This window comes from Chiloscyllium plagiosum, chromosome 5, assembly GCF_004010195.1.
Source record: "Chiloscyllium plagiosum isolate BGI_BamShark_2017 chromosome 5, ASM401019v2, whole genome shotgun sequence".
NCBI lineage: Eukaryota > Metazoa > Chordata > Chondrichthyes > Orectolobiformes > Hemiscylliidae > Chiloscyllium > Chiloscyllium plagiosum.
Genome location: NC_057714.1, coordinates 54,648,454 through 54,658,424, shown reverse-complemented (window position 1 = coordinate 54,658,424; position 9,971 = coordinate 54,648,454).

Here is a 9,971-nt window from a genome sequence, read left to right as displayed (position 1 = left end):
CATTCAAGAATCTATCTGTCTCAGCATTGAATATGTATTAGTTCTCTGCCCCCATCGCTGTCTTTGTAAGGAGCTGAAAAGACTCTCAACCCTCCAAAAGAAGAAATTCTGCAGATTTTAACTTGGTGCCCCTTTATTCTCAGGTAAAAACAAGGACTGCAGATGCTGGAAACCTCTATTCTTGATGAAGGGCTTTTGCTCGAAATGTCGATTTTCCTGCTCCTTGGGTGCTGCCTAACCTGCTGTGCTTTTCCAGCACCACTCTAATCATGCCCCTTTATTCTCAGACCATGCCTTCTAGTCCTATACTGTTCCATGAGGGGAAACATCCTCTCAGCAGTTTGCCTTCCAAGCCCCTTAAGAATCCTACATGTTTCATTGAGATCACCTTTCATTTTTTAAAACTCCAGTGAGTAGAGTCCGAACCTGTTTAGCCTTTGCTTATCAGGCAATCCCTCCATACCTATATCACCCTAGTGAAACTTCTCTAAATTGTCTCCATTGAAAGATATCTTTCCTTAAATAAGAAGTCCAAAACTGCTCACTGTACTCCAGAGTTGGTCTCACCAGCACTTTGTACAGTTGCAGTAAGACTTCCCTGTTCTTATGTTCCACCACTTTTGAAATAAGGGCTAAAATTCTGATTACCTGCTGTACCTGTGTGCTAACTTCCTGTGTTTGGAGCACAAGTGCCCCCAGGTCCCTTTGTGTTGCTGCTTTCTGCAGTTTCTCTCCATTTAAATGCAATTCTATTCTTTTGTTTTCCCTTCCAAACTGAACTACTTTGCTTTTTCCCATATGCTCCATTTGTCAACTTTTTGCCCATTTACTTAACTTATCAATATCTTTCTGTAAACTGTATCCCTCTCACAACCTGCCTTTTCATTAATTTAGTGTTGCCTGCAAATTTGTCTACAATACATTTACTTTCTTCTTCCAAGTCATTAGTATATATTGTAAACAGTTGTAGTCCCAGCACTGATCCCTGTGGGACCCCACTGACATAGGTCACTGCTCCGAAAATGAACCCTGAATCCCCATTCGTTGTTTACTGCCCGTGAGCCAATTTTCTGCCCATGCTAATATACCACCTTCAACATTGTGGGCTTTTACCTAAAGACTCAATCTCATGTTGAATGCCTTCTGCAAGTTCAAGTTCAACACATCGACTGGTTCCCTTTTATCCACTCTAAGAAACAAGTTCAAATGTGTCAGAAACACCAATGTTATTTTGGTACCTATTGTTGCACTTGCTATCACCTGGCATCAATAATTTTAGTCACATCAGTTAACTGGTGCTTTTCCTTTGTTTATTACAAAGAAAATATTCACAGGATTAAGGGCCAAAAACAGGGCAGTGGGATTAATTGGATGTTGCTTTAAAAACATATAATATATTAATAATAGTAGTAATATCATCCACCTGGACAGTGCGACTCAATGATTCCTTAGTTAACTAACAGAGACTCTAGAGTGTCCCACCCACTCTCCTCTTCAAATAGTACCTGTACTAGCTGTGGCTGAAGGATTAGACTATTCAGCCATTGCAGAATCTACCCACTAACCCCAGAATAGAAGCAAGTCATCCCCAAGCCTGAGCGACTGCCAGAGAAGAAGCAACATTTCTGCTTGGTTCTTTAGTAGAAGGTTGACTGATATCTAATGAGTCTATGCATAGTCACAAGAAGTGATGCCATGTCACATGATCTTACTTTCTCATATAATTTTGTGGCATGATGAAGCCACAGAAGTATATTCCTTAATAAAGTTAATAGTTTCCTTAACTTAGCAGAATTAGACCAAGAAAGGTATCAGTGCAGCTACCATCTTTTTTCATTTGTACTCTAAAGTTTACACATGTCTCTACATTTGCTTATGTATAAGGCCTGTGTGATGAAGGTATGAGTGCATGTGGATCCTGGTCAATTTAAGTTAAAAATCAGATAATCCAGTTAGAGAAGTATTGGCCTTTTTATTCTTATATGTATTTGGCAGCAGTGTACTAGTTACTTATAATGTAAATTATTTAATCTTTACTATGCCAATAGTTTCAAGTTTACAAGTTTCCATGGGCACTGAGAATAGAACTTCCATCTGGAAAAAATAAGTATCTCTTACTTTCAGTTCCCAATTGCATTCAGTTCGGAAGAACAGGTCTCAGCAAGCTTGGAAAAGTGATCTTTTTTCAGAATTCCATAAATAAATTTAAAAGAGAGCTGGATAGTACTTAGGGATGAGGAATTCAAATGATTCTGAACAAAAAGTGGGAGAATGAAATTGGATGCTGCTCTTTTAAATGGTCATAACAGGATTACTATCCTTATCCAGTCCCATATAATTGATTTGTGATCTCAATCATTCTTAATGATGGTCAGGGGAATGGAAGGGAGTAAAACTGGCTTGTCAAACTGAATACTTCCCAGTCAGCTCGAGCAGGGCCAGTTCTGTCTATAAAGGTGCACAATGCAAAATCAGGCAAACTCAAAAATGAAATATATGAATAGACTAATCAGTTCAAATTCTACTACATCAAATATTTGCAAATGTCTTTCCAATAATATCAGCAGTTTTATTGCATGTAAGAAATTTATTGCAACAGTTGGCAACATCTGATTATTTCAAAAATGAAAATTATTCCAAATGATCTAATGATTCATACACAACAGTCTTGCTTTTCCAAACAATAAACTTGATTCAAGTATCTTTAAATGCATAGAACACTGCCTCCTTTTTCTATGTGTTTCTTGCTTGATCAGAAGGCTAGGCATTACACATTCTGGTATTTGATATCTCAGACCTGTTGCAGATGTGCAGTTTCTGGAAAATAAAGATTTAGTTTGAAGAAACTTGTTATTTGGATTATCTGATTATTTAAAAATTGACCTGGATCCACATGCACTTATACATAAGCACATGTAGAGACACGTGTAAACTCCAGTGAATGTGTGGGCAAACACACAGAATCACAAAGTGCTGGTGATAAAACCATGCATTCAAAATTATACAGCATAGAAATAACAAGTTTCTAATAAGAAAAAAGAAATAACACATTATAAAAATATTCAATATTAAACGCTTGGACAGAAAATTATTATTTTCTACTATAACGATAAAGAAAATCTGTATCTTGTCAGATTAATATTCATTTTCCCTCAATCAGTTATATTAATGTGGCCACATTTGTCAAAATCACTTGTCCTTAAAAGTTCCTTTTACTATTAAAATACCAGTCAGCCATAAGTTCCCTCGGGCAACTCATAATGCAGCCACAATTGAATTACACACAGGAGCACGTTAAGTGAAATCTGAAGTATTCATACATATGCATCTGTTGATTATTTTATGAGGAGGTCCAATTGCTCCATAGTTTTACCACACATAACTTAATTCAATCCAATTTTTGTTTCCAGATTGGAAAAAGTGACTCATCTGTCTGCTAAGCACAATTTTAAATGAAAGCAATTAGTTCAAATTATATCATGAACGAGATTTCTAAATACTATTGGGCAATAGATAATAGTTTTGTCCTAGAGAAACATTATCTTGGCAGCCACTATGTCTGGTATAATTATTGCAAAACTCTAAAATGGTTTTACAAACTAGTAACTCCCATCTTCTCTACTCATGCTTCTATTTATTTGCCTGCATCAAATAAATTGGGAGAACATCTGGAACCTACACATTTTGTTTGCTTTTCACAAAGAAGTTGCAGCCTTCTGGTCAGGGATTTCAACTAAATAAAAATGTCAGCTATGAAATTCATGCTGATGAAGATTGCAAATACTTTTCAGCAAATACAGCATTGTTTAGCTTTATTTTCCTTGGCTTTATTTTAGATGCTGTGCTGGTTTCCTGCCAGATTTACAGTGGAAGTTGGGCAGATCCCTCTAGTTATTTTCAGATGCATCTTTATGCTCAAGGCATGTCAGTACTGAAGGATCAATTACTTCAAAAGAAATCAGTAGGTGTTCCTGAGTTAAATGTAGTACAGTTCGCCTCCAATTAATCTTTTTTCCCCAGTTCTGTTTTGCTAATATGACAGATATCACAGAAATGTAGAAATCTGAGATGCAGATTCAAAAGGCTAGTCTACAGCTGCAGAAAGAAATTAGGAAAGCTAATAAAATGTCATTTATTGTGAGGCAAATGGAGTACAAAAATAGAGAGGTTATGCTTAGTTATCCAGGGAACTGGTGAGACTACATCTATGAGCAGCATTGGTCACCATATTTAAGGGAAAATGTCAGTGCATTGGAAGCAGTTCAGAGAAAGTTTATTGGACTCATACCTGGAATGGATGTGTTCTCTTGTGTGGAAAGGTTGGACAAGCTAGGGTTATATCTGTCGGAATTTTGAAGTGTAAGATGTGACTTGATTAAAACAACTAGGATATTGACAGGCTGGAAGTAGAGATGATGGTTCATTTTATGAGATAATATAGAACTAAGGGTTTCTGCTGTTTAAAGACAGATGAGGTGATTTTTTTTTTTCTTCAGAGATTTTGGAACTCTCTTTAAGAAGGCAGCAAAGAAAGAACCCTTGACTATTTTTCATGGCAAATGTGTATAGATTCTTGATGAGCAAGAGGTAAAAGGTTAGGGGATAGGCATGAATATAGATTTGAGGTTACAATCAGATCTTATTAAATAGTGGAGCGATCTTGAGGGACCAAATGGTCGACTGCAGCTCTTTGTATGTTTATTTGCATTCCATTTTACCGATATGTATAGTAACTAAATCTAAAAGTCTTTCTCTGTAGCACTCCCATATCAACCACTATCTGTGACCTCTCTGAGTAAAACCATTTTTATGCTGAGGCTGTTTTAATTTGGAGACCTGGGGCAATGGGTTAGGACCCTGCAATAACTAGAGGGATCTGCCCAACCTCCACTGTAAATCTGGCAGGAAACCAGCACAACATCTAAAATAAAGCCAAGGAATATACTCGTGTATGTTCAACTAATCATCCATTGTTACAAATGGCCTGGATCTGTTTTGGATTTATACTTTAGATTTTTATTAATCAAAATGTAAGCATGACATTATTCATCTCCCACATACCCCATTCCAAGCCTGCAATACCAGGTTTGATAGTACTGGACCTTGAAGCTTGATAAAGGCCAAAAACAGTTATTTGGTCTCAGGTATAGGCAATTATCAATAAAAACTTGCATCATTTAATTCATGGAGTTTGCACTCTGCAAAATGTTAAAGCTGACCTGGCAACTAATGAAATTGTGCAATTGAGCCGAAGCAGAGACCTTAAAGTTATCAGTTCACTATCCTATTGGCATCCTCTGGCTGTATAATCATTCAAAAGTTGAGACCTGGACACTGGTTACATTTCTGAGTTCTGACTGCATGTTGCCCCAGTGCCTGAGGATGATCAGACATTTTATAAGCAGGTCTGTTAGTGGCCTATTTGTTCACCAACCAATAGGGGGCAGCAGAGGGTCTGAGTAGGCAAGGGAACAGTGAAGCAGCAGGAATTTAAAAGCAAAACAAAGTGGCAGCCATTGTTATGCTTCGCAGTTTAATGGGAAAAGGCAAGAGGGTGCAATCAGTGTCCTAGCAGAAGACCAGGCAGCCAATCATGGATGACCTGTCAAATTTGTGATACCTCCTTTGGAGATGATGGCAATATGGCATGCCATTTTATTGCCCGAGATCAACAGGAAATAGAACACATAGGTCTAGGTGGGTTACTCTTCCGAAGGTCAGTGTGGACCTGTTGGACCAAATGACATGTTTCTACATTATAGAGATTCTATTCTGTTCTATTCTACAAGCCAACTAGACCAGACTAAAGAAAGTGTGACTGGAAGTGATAGAGAAAGTGACTGGATGTAGCTTGATGAGGAGGGCTGTGATTCTTTGTTAGAAACATATTATTGGTCAACTACAACTGACAAGGGAGTCCTGCACTGCACCATGATGACAGGCCTTAAGATATACAGACACAACCAGATATACATGTTCAACTGAGGATGCATTGTCCTCCAAAACAATCAATATATGTGTACTATAGATCCATAGCAAATCTCATCTCTCCAACAAAGTAGAGAAGGAAACATTGTGATTATTGATATTGTTACTGCAACTCAGTGGGGTGAGGGAATACACATTGCCTTTAACTTTACTGTTCTGACCTTGTTGGAGCAAAGAGCACACAATGTCAGAGATCGAGCTTATTCCAGCAGTGATATGCTACATCTGGCCATACTGATGACAATGAATGAAGCAACCCTTGACCTGAACAGGATGGCAACACATGAAGAAGTGGGTGATGGTGAGACAACAGTCGAACAAAGACATGATGAAAAGATCTGATCATCTCCAAAGTTAAAAATCACACAACACCAGGTTATAGTCCAACAGGTTTAATTGAAAGCACACTAGCTTTTGGAGCGACGCTCTTCATCAGGTGATCATCTCCAAGTATCAAGAATGAGGTTCCACTCTCAATAATTTTCTTCTTGCCAAAGTATGAGCTCTAATGGTGTTACAGCTCTACAAAATCAGATAATGGCCTAGCTGATTTATCACAGCCAAAGACTTGGGTCTACCCCATGCCAGATGTGAAGCTAAAGTAATCGTCTCAATATGATCGACAGAGGAGCAATGGAAGATGAACAAATCTCAGTTTGAATTATCACAATAGCTGAGTACTACCTTCACCAGAGCAAATACAACTATCTTAATGGGACCTTGAGTGATATTACAACAGGAGGTACAGCGTGAGAGACACATTGTACAGGAGGCGAGGGTGTAGAGAAGCAGCAGTGGACAGTCTCCAATGGCATAATGCCACAGTCATGCTCAACTGGACTGAAATACACAGTCTGCTGTGTCTCAAAGAAGGACTCTATTCCTAAAGCAACAGTAGGTATTCTGTGTCCAAATGTTAGCATTCTATTGGAGTGGAATAGGCTGTGCAGGATCATGGGCAGAGAATGGAAGAGTCTATCCGTGACATGTACCACCATGTCTCCAGCATGAGACCATTTAGGAAGAATGACTCGACTCTTGGAAAGCCCAATGTGGCTTCGGGCTGACTGAGAATGCAGGAAGAAGGCAATACCTGTCAGAGAATTAACACCATTTAGCAGCACCAACTGGTCAGCACTGAAGGCATAATACTATATGCAACTGGCAGTCCATTCTGATATTGAAGTACCCCTCAAAAGGCTTGAGGCAAGTAGTAACAAAGTATAGGGGACCATCCCTCTGAGGCACCTTCAATGCAGAAGGACCCTGTGACAGAGCCTGTTCCTGTCCCTCTATTATTGCAGCTGTGACAGCCTGTTATGGGGCCCATACTCGAACAATAGTACTGAGATGACCACCATAATCATATCAGTCTCAGTTACGCCCACATGTTGATTAAAAAAATGGTTAAATTAAAAAAAAAGCTCTTCTACAAACCATAATTAGGAAATTTAATGGAGCTTCCTTTTGGCACTGAACATGGTGAGGAGAATGAAAAAGAGGCTGTGCAGAGCAAGTCAAGCTCCTAGAAGAGGGAGGAAGAGCACATAGAAAGGAAGGAGACAAAAGGAGAGATGAGGCTTCTCCTAAATCAACATGTTCATTGCTGTCCAAGCTGTGAGAGCTAATGATACAAAAGCAATACTGTTAACCCTGACACCAATTCCCCATTCACTAAATGTCGCTCCCAAATTTAACTTTCCTTTTTCACTGATAACCACATCATCTCTTTCAGGGTTGCTTAGGCCGGTTTAATTCTAATTTATAAGCTAAATCACAACATCATATATTCAAAACCAAACTAATCATCCTCCTGCATGCTGTTAGTGCTTCTGCTTTATGCCTGTGTTGTCTGAGTTGTTCTTAAGTTTATACCCGTGGCCACAGCACTGCTGGTGGAAGACTGCTGAAACTCTGTGGGGAAACTGGGGAAATACAAACTAACTACTTGGAGAATGGATTTGGACTGCATGCAGCAGGTTAATACTTAAGACTCATATTAGCTATGGTGTATGGTTGTCAGTATAATGCTGTTGCACATTGAAGCATCTCGAATCACTTGAAATTGGTGCTCGTTCCCTCATAGAAGGAAAAACCCCACCCATTGACTGTGACAACAACCACTTGTATCTGCATTGCAGTGCGCTGGAAAGCAAAGGCAGTTGATGAATCTCAAGTTCAGTCTTTTTCTATTGGTAATTCCCAGAAATGTGCAAACCTCCTTCCTAGATCCTGGGCTGCTGTCCAACTCCATAGGCTTCGAACATTCCCATTCAACTCTGTCTCAGTCTTCATCTGCCCACTTTATCCTTCAGCCCCAGGCATATCAAGTAAATAGACCAGTAATTATAGCTCACGGTCCCTCCTGTTGAATCCACAGTGCTGCTGACGAGCAATGAGACCCTCCCGCATTACCTTTGCCCCTTCCATGCTCTATTATCTCTTTCATCCCTTATATATTGAGTTGCATACCCCCACTTTACTATTGTAATCTTCTCTGTATCCCACCATGTTAACTTGAATCTTCACAATTAAGTTCCCCAGCTTTCCTCCCAAAACAGTAGCCCCTGATAACTCACACCCCTGCCTTGACCTCCAGTGGGTGTCCTGCAAAGAATGACCATGGCCCACCCTCTTGAGCAACTTAGATAGACAGTCCCGAATAATGATTGACCACATCTCTGACTGATATGTGCACTGTGACCCACTCCCTAGATCATAAAGGTACTGACCCTGATCGTCCTGCGCAGCTGATTGACTCCTCGCACCCTTGGACCGATATCAGTGGCTGGTCTGACTGAAAGGCATCTCACTGGACCTGACTAAAAGCTTAAGACTTTGAGACTTGGCAGTTTACATGGAGAGAAAGTGAGGGCTGCAGATGCTGGAGATCAGAGCTGAAAATGTGTTGCTGGAAAAGCGCAGCAGGTCAGGCAGCATCCAAGGAACAGGAGAATCGACGTTTCGGGCATAAGCCCTTCTTTTACAAGGAGCAAACAGTATATATGTAACACTGATGTTGCACTGTGGTAATTAGCGACAAGTCCATCTGGTTTCTCTATCAGTTTTCCTGCTGCTATATGGGCCATCAAGCAATGGCTTCCTAAACAGATGTATCTGCCAGATTGATGTGTAGAGAGCTTCCACTTAGGGAGAATGTTGTGAGCATCTTGATAGGCAAAACGTGAATGGGCACAAAGAGGGCAAGAAATGCCACCTGAACTGGGTGCGGGTCCAAGCTTACACTGGTTCCTTGTTGTGCCATTCCAATGACAGATGCTGGTGCAGCATTGAAGCAGAAGAGTAGTGTAAGTGGATTGGAGAGACGCCATGATGATTTGAGGAAGCTAGAACATATCAGTTCCCAATTTCCATGGATCCAACACCAGTGCAGGCAGCTGCTGATCATGGAATGTGCCCTGTGATACTAGTGTCCACCATGTGCTGAGCTGGTCTGACTTTCATATTGAGGATTCTTGGTATTTAGTTTCTGTTCAGTGGGTGGGATAATTGGAAACAGCATATTAATGAGGTAAAATTAAGTAGTAATGAGGTTCATACTGAGTAATAATTCCTATTAATAGGCCTTTTGCGACTGAATAGCAAGAATTGCATCTCAATGTCCAGGACTTTGTTGGGAAAAGTGCTTCTTTTGTCTCGATGCACATCTCACCCAATTTTCCCCATAGTCCAAGTCTTTTAGGGGCTGGGAACATTCCACTCAAAGTAATCATTTAGTTTCTCTGCCATTCCCCATTATAAAATCTCTTGACTGTGCCTGTAATACATCCACATTTATTTTCGCCAAACATTTCCTTTCTATGTACTTATAGAAGCTTTTACAGTCAGTTTTTGTTTCTAGCTAGATTGCATTTATTTTGATTTTCCATTTCTTGGTTCTCCCTTGCTGTATTCTAGAAATCTCCCATCCTCAGATTTATCACTATTTCTGACAACTTTATAAGCCTTTTAGAGTCATACAG